The 6,738-nt window shown below is 65.5% G+C and overlaps 1 protein-coding gene across 3 annotated transcripts in view; it reads left to right on the top strand.

Moving 5' to 3' along the window:
- The first annotated feature begins 1,017 nt into the window (after nt 1-1,017).
- DNMT3A (DNA methyltransferase 3 alpha) overlaps nt 1,018-6,738 on the top strand; it is a 104,983-nt gene continuing 99,262 nt past the window's right edge. For 2 of the 3 annotated variants that reach the window (XM_032652326.1, XM_032652330.1), the window contains exon 1: nt 1,659-1,782. The gene's annotated coding sequence lies outside the window, so the exon portion shown is untranslated. Of the gene's footprint in view, nt 1,180-1,658; nt 1,783-6,738 lie in introns of those variants that run through there. The other variant, XM_032652327.1, reaches the window with a different exon arrangement.

The raw sequence follows: 6,738 nt of genomic DNA, 5'->3' as shown, positions 1-6,738 counted from the left end.
ACATCCCAAGTCTCTGGAACTGGCTAGGTGGAGACCACGGATAGCATGGCCTATCACCAGCGGCATGGGGTGACCACTTGAGCGAGGGTGACAGGGAAAAAGGCCGGGACAACTGTGTCGAGAGCGGCCTCTGACCTTGGGGCACGGGGAGTGGGCAGACTGAAGGACCTGGAAGCATTAGAGGACTTCTGGAAGGAAAGCTCTTGGATGAAAGGTCAGCTCTGTGTCCCAAAGAGTTAGGTAACTGTTCCTGTGACCCCTGGAGGGTTGAAGTTGGTGGCGGTGGAGGGAAAAGTACGACTGGTTTCAGCAGTGAGGGCCTGGGTGTCCATAAGTGGGATGGTTGGTGCCTGGGGAAGGGAGCACACCATGTCCTGCGGCAGGGAGCTCAGGGCACTGCCATGTAGCTGAAGCACTGGGTGGAATGGGGGTACACAGTGGCAGATGACTGGTGGAGGTACAGGCAGAAGAAAGGAGCCAGGCTGGGGAGTCAGGGGCCCCAGCACGAAGCCTTAGCGGTGGCAGTTGGGAGAGCGATGAACAGAGGAGTGGCTGTGCTGATGAAAGTAGACAGAGATGCCCCGAGTCAGAAACCTGGAGCCCTGGGAACTCTATGGGAAATGAGAACAACCCTCGCCGCAAAGGGGTGAGTAAGCATGAGGGCGGAGTGTAGGTGTGTGCACAGAATCTTAGAGCTGGAAGGGATCTTCAATGTCATTTAGTTCCACCCCCGAGCCATGAAATCTTTCAGTCTTCCACTGACCAACTGAGGACACTCAACTCTACTTGGACACCTCAAGGTACGGGGAACTCACTCCCTTCAAGGGGGCTCATCCTATAGAGGTGCTCGAGCCTCCCAGACGGCCTCGATAGCCTGGCGCCCCGACCTTGGTCCTGTTGAGTGGGCCGGCCTCCACTCGGCGGCGGCACCTGGCGGGGGTGGCGGGTGGCGTGGGACTTGCGGCGCGGATGGGCCGGCGCTGCTGTCCCCAGCCCCAGTGCTGAGGCAGGCAGAGAGCAGTGGGCTCTGGTGGAGGTCGGGAGAACTGCAGGGCGAAGACCGCCGGGGGCTCCGCGGGCTGCCGGGGGGAGGCACTTGACACCGGCCGCGGGAGAGGAGGGGCCGCTGTCCCTGCGGCCAGTGCTGGATGCGGGGACCCAGCGCAGAGGCAGCTCCAGGTAGCGGGGCGCCCCGCGGGGGGAGGGCTGCCGCAGGCCCCCGGCGGAGTGGCCGGGAGAGCGGCCGAGGCGGGGGTTCCCGGGCCCAGCGCAGGGTCGGGGCGCAGCGAGGTCCGGCCCTCCGACCCGCAGCGTGCGGGGACCCCCCCCTCCCCCAGCGGGGGCGTAGAGGCCGGGAAGTCGGGCCGAGGGCGCTAGGACCGGCCGCGCGCCCAGGCCGCTCCCGTCGCGGCGCCCCGGGGCCCCCGAGTCGGCGCTGCCTCCCTGGCCGGCTCCGCAGCGCCAGGGCCGGGGCCAGCGCGGCCGCGGGGGGCGAGCAGCGGGCGGAGGCCTGGGCCCGCGGGCGGCCGGAGGGAGGGAAGGAGGAAGGCGGAGAGAAGGGGTGGGAGGGGGGGACCCGGCGGAGGAGGCGGAGAGAGGGAGCGCGACAGCAAGCGGAGGGAGGGAGCGAGCGAGGCAGGCAGGCGGGCCGGGAGGGAGGGAGGGAGGGCGCGCGGGCGGCGGCGGCGGCGGCGGCGGCGGCGAGAGCAGAGGACGAGCCGGGACGCGGCGCCGCGGCACTAGGGCGCGCAGCCGGGCCGGCCCGACCCCACCGGCCACACGGTAATGAGCGCCGCTGCTGGCGGCCCGGGAGGCCGGCCCGGAGGCGGGCGGGGAGGAGGGGAGCCGGGCGGGGGCCACGGCGGCGGGCAGTGCCCGGCTCGGGGCACGCTCCCGGACCCCCGCAACTCGGCGCCGGGCGCTCGCGGAGCCAGGGCTGCGGGCGGCGACGGCGGGCCGGGCTGGCCGGGGCGGCGCGGGGGATTTGAGGGTTTGTTTATGTCCCCGCGGGCTCCACAGGCGCCCCCTCCCGTCCCGCCAGCTCCCGGCGCGTAGCCCCCTCCGCGCCCCCGCCCGGCTCCGGGCTCAAGTTCAAGTCTATACAATGCCGCGGGGGGCCTCCTCCGCCGCCGGCCTCAGCCGCGGTGCCCCGCTAGGCGCTGCCGCAGGGGCCCCGGCCTGGCCGCCCCCGCCTTCCGGGCCCTGCCCCCGCCCCGGGGCCCAACCTGGGGCCTGCGGCCGGGACGCCGGAGGGCGCGGACCCCGACCCGGAATAATCGGCTCCCGCCGCGGCCCGCAGGGAGCGGGGGAGGGGGGCGGGGGCCCGGCCCCGCGCAGGCTCCGCGGTGGCGGCAGAAAATGGCAGCCTGGCACGACCCGGCCCCCCGCCCCTCCCCCCGGCTCCCGGCCCTCCTCGGCCCGGCGGGGCGGGGGACCCGGGAGGCCCCCGGGGGCGGGCCGAGGGGTGATCTGGGGGCCGGACCGGGGAACGCTGCGCAGCGATCTTCCTCCGGCCACCTGTGGCTGGGGGAGCGGGGTGCCAGCGGATCTGGGAGGGGCTGCGGGGGTGGGGAGAGTGCCACTTGGGGGGCACACCTCTCCGCGGAGAGTCGGGTGGCGCGCGGGGGGGACGTCGTGCCTGGCTCCTCCCTGCCCCCGCCGCGGGCCGTGGGAGCCGGGGCGGCGGCGGCGGCGGCGGCGGCGGCGGCGGCGGTGGCGGCGCCGCAGTGTGGGGGCGGGGCGGGGGCGGGCGAAGATCCCGGGCCGGGGCCGCGGGGGCCGGAAAACGCAGGGGTGGGAGCCGCAGGGCCTGGGCCCGGAGCGTGGCTGGTGGGGACGCCCTGGGTCGCCCCCTGCAGCAGCACCCACCCCCCTGCACACACTCAACACGCACGCGGACACACTCACGCACACGCACCCCCGCTGGGCCGATGCAGACGTGTCCTTGAAAGCTTCGCATCCGCACGGTGAAGGACGAGGCCTCGCCGAGGCTGCGGATCGGGGTCTTCGGCCCCACGTCCCAGCGCCCCGGGAGACCCCAAGCTTCCGAGCCGCAGGCGGCCTCGGTCCGTGTCCCGCCCTCACCCCAGCTCCCCTCCCCCTCCCTCCTCCCTCCCCCTCGGCTCAGACGGAGCTGGCAAGGGTCCAGGGCCCGCCCCTGGCCTCCCCCAGCCCCCCATCGCTGGGGCCCGCGGCCCTCTGGCTGCCAAACTGCTTTTCGCTTTCCTGGAGGCTCCCTTCTTGGGGGCACCCACTCCCTTCCCTCTCACCCCCATTAGTTCCCCCGTTTCTCTGCATCCCTTCTGTCCTTCCTCCACTCTCCAGTGCAAAGGCAGTTGAGTAGGTGTTGGCCCCTTGGGTGGGGAGTGAGGGGCTCACTGGTTCTCAGGGGCTCTCTTCCGCAGCTTGCGAGAGGAGCCCCCTGTGGTTGCACCTTGACCCAAGATGGCGTCCTGGACCCAGCTGGGCAGCTCTGGCCTGTGTCAGGCAGGGAGGAAGGGCCCGGGCCCCAGAGCCACACAGCTCGCCCCCTTCCAAACCAGAAGGGACAGGAGGCTGCAGGAGAAGAGCCGGCCGCCCTGTGACCCAGCTTGCCCCTTGCTGCCGTGCCCAGAGACTGCCATCACCATCCCTGGGGGACTGTTCAGTCTTCATGTTTCACCCTGGGCTGCCAGCGCTGAACCGGCCTCCTGGGCTGGCGGGCTGCGAAGGGATCCTGGGATCAGGTGCTGCTCCGCTGTGCCTCCTCCCTCCCAGGCAGATGTGACAGCTGCAGCCGGGGAAGCTTTTCTCCTTGGGCGATGCTGGAGAGCTAGGACTGGCCTTTGGGATTTGGGGAGCCCAGCTGTCAGGCGGACCCTCTTTGGGCTGCCCCCTCTGCTGGCAGGGGTCGTTTCCTGGTGGTTTCCTGAGCTGCCTGGGTTTGGAGGCTTGGGCTGTTAGGAGTTCCTGCTAGGTTGCTGGGGCAAGGTGGTCCCCCTCTGCCTCCAGGTCCCGTTGAGGCCCTGGTTGGGCTGTTTGACAGGGAGCTCTGTGAAAGCGTGAGTCTGTGTGCATGTGTGCACATGTACTGCACGCAGTCAGTGGCCCAGGCAAACTTGTGTGGCGGGTCTGGCACCTGCCCGCCTCCCTTCCCGGGCACCACTCCTCTGGGCCCTGGCTCCCTCTCCAGCCTCTTGTCCAGCTCCTTGGGGCTTGTCTTCAGCTACTCATCAAATGCACACTTCCTGGCTTGGGTGGACCAAGGCTTTCCTTGTCCTCCTTCCCAGGCTTGTGGGCCTGCAACAGGAAGCCGACCTTAGAGAAGGTGAATTCCTTCTAGACTCAAGGAGTGTGGTCCACAGTGCAAGGGCTGCCCCCCGCCCCCCCCACCCCGGCACTGGAGAAGCAGAGAAGAGGACAGCCATGCCATGTGTCAGGGTGTCTGCGGACGGGATTCCTCTGCGGGGTGAGGGTTGGACTGCAGCTTGAAGGTCCATTCCAGCTTTTAAATTCTATGGCTCTGATTCTAGTGGTGGAATTTCAGACCCAGGAGTGGGGGCGGGGTGGTCTCGCCTCACAGAGATAATCAGGAATGGCTTCCAAGGAGAGGAGGCCTGAGTGAGAGCAGGGCCTCCTGGGGGCTGGGCCTTTGAAAGGAGAGGGTGGGGTGAGGGGTGAGGGCCCTTCAGGAGACAGGTTTGTCACGTCTGACTCCACAGGGAGTGTAAAAGTGCAGCCTCTGGTTAAGCCTTCTCACGTGTGTGTCCTCCTGTAGGTTTACGTGTACACTTGTGTGTGCGTAATTTCTGAGGTTTCCTCCCTGAGTCCGGTTTGCGGTAAGCTCCTGAGTTCCTATGGACCTTCTTGAAGCTGAAACTCCAAGCTTCTCATCCTTTCTTGGTCTCTCTGGTGACCAGCCCCCATCCAGGAGCCCACCCAGAGTCATCTATCTCACCAGAACCAGAGATGCTCCCAGTGCTTTTCCTAGCACAGTCACACATCACCGCCGTTGGGCCTCTGAAAAAGCCTGCAAGGGAGACAGACAAGCTGTAAAATACTTGCCCCGGGTGACCTGGCTGGGAAGAAGCGGGGGCCAGGCCTGCCCTCTGGGGAGCTTAGACTGTCTCCTGCTCCAGCTCTCCCGGGCTCCTGCGCTGCGTGTTGGTCTCTCCTCTCAGTTTGTGGCCTCCACGCGACCTTGCCCTGGCCACCTCTGGTCCCCCATCAGACATTCTGTGGGGTTTCCACGAGTGTCTGCTGCACATCTGTGTTTGAGCCCCTGTCCTCCCCCGAGTGGCAGGTTTGGTGGCCCAGCTGCTCTGCCTTCCCCGAATAGCCATCGCCTACTTACAAGCCAGTTCCTTAGGCTCAAGCCCTCCTGAAAAACCTAAATTCTTTCCCGGATTCCATCAAGGCTCCTTTTTGTGGGAACCAGATAGAAAGGGGACTCCGAGAGCAGTCTTGCCAGCTCTCTAATGGCCTTGCCAGCTCTCTAATGGCCATCCTCGGCCTGAAACGTTACCATTAGAATCCAAGCCCTAGAGTTTAGGGTTGAAAGAGAACTTGAAGCTCTGAGAACACCTGGAGCTGGGTTGGGGGCTGTTTGGTTGTGGAGCCAGGCCCGATTTCTTCCAGGGCTGGGAGTGCTACCCAGAGCCCAAGGCCGGAAGGGCCAACTGTGTGCCTGTCACATGTTCCCCTCCCTCGGCGCTTCCTGCCACCTTCCACTCTCTTGAGCCTGGGGTCCCTGACTTGGTGCCCGTGTCCTCTTCCCCCATCCCATGCCCCATGGATAGTTGAGTGTGCCTCTGGCCTCTAGCTTGGGGACAGGCAACAGTTAGGGCCACGGAATGGCCTGTGGGAATTGTTTCCGCTTCCATTCTGGTGTCTAATGGATGGTAGTGCCAGTCAGGAGCCCGACTGCCCTTGGAGGCTGGGCGTCTTCTGTGGGCCTGTGCACTCTGCTGCTCCTGAGCAGGGCTTTAATAGTAAATGAAAGGCGCCAGATTCCTTTCCACTCAAATCTTGAGGGCTTGTTTTCAGTCATTTCTCTCTTTGACTCTCTTCCCTCAAGAAAAACGTACCAAATCCGAGATCCGTGCGGTGTTGGAGATTCGCGTGTGTGTCTCCAAGCCTGCCTCCCCTTGGCTAAGTGTGTGGGCAAGCCAGGGTGTGGTGCACGTGTGTCTGCATATTTCTGTGTACGCGGCGTGCAGCCGCGTGGGGACAGAGAGCCTGGACGTGAGCTTGCACGTGAGCCTGTCTCAAGGCAGCCGAACGGAGGGCCCCGGAATCAGGAGGAGTGGCGTTCGGACGCTTCACAGTTGTGGGATCTGGGGTAGCGCAATTTCTCTGAGCCTCCAAGTTTCCTCACCTGTAACGTGGAAACAAGACCAGGCGCTCCACATAGGTTGTTGTAAGGATTCGCTGAGATAACGCCAGGGCCGCTCTTAGCAGAGTGCGGGCGCTCAGCGTTGGCGTGAGTAGCGTCATCACTCGGGTGGCTCACATGGCCTGGCACTGCAGGAGGTGCTCTGTGAAGTCTTGTCCACCTTCCTGCCTTTCTTGCAAAATCTTGGACAGATGAGGAAAGTGCTGATTGTGACTGAAAAATCTTCGTAGGCGGGAGGCTCCTCAGTGCCGTTTAGGAGTGCGTTCCAGAGTTTAACAGATCGCACCGTCAACAGGTTGTCTTTGTATCCACCTTAAACCCCTTGTGCTACAGTTTCAGCTCTTTATTCGGATTCTGTCCTGAGT

This window comes from Phocoena sinus, chromosome 13, assembly GCF_008692025.1.
Source record: "Phocoena sinus isolate mPhoSin1 chromosome 13, mPhoSin1.pri, whole genome shotgun sequence".
Taxonomy (NCBI): domain Eukaryota; kingdom Metazoa; phylum Chordata; class Mammalia; order Artiodactyla; family Phocoenidae; genus Phocoena; species Phocoena sinus.
This window is presented reverse-complemented; position numbering and strand designations above follow the sequence as displayed.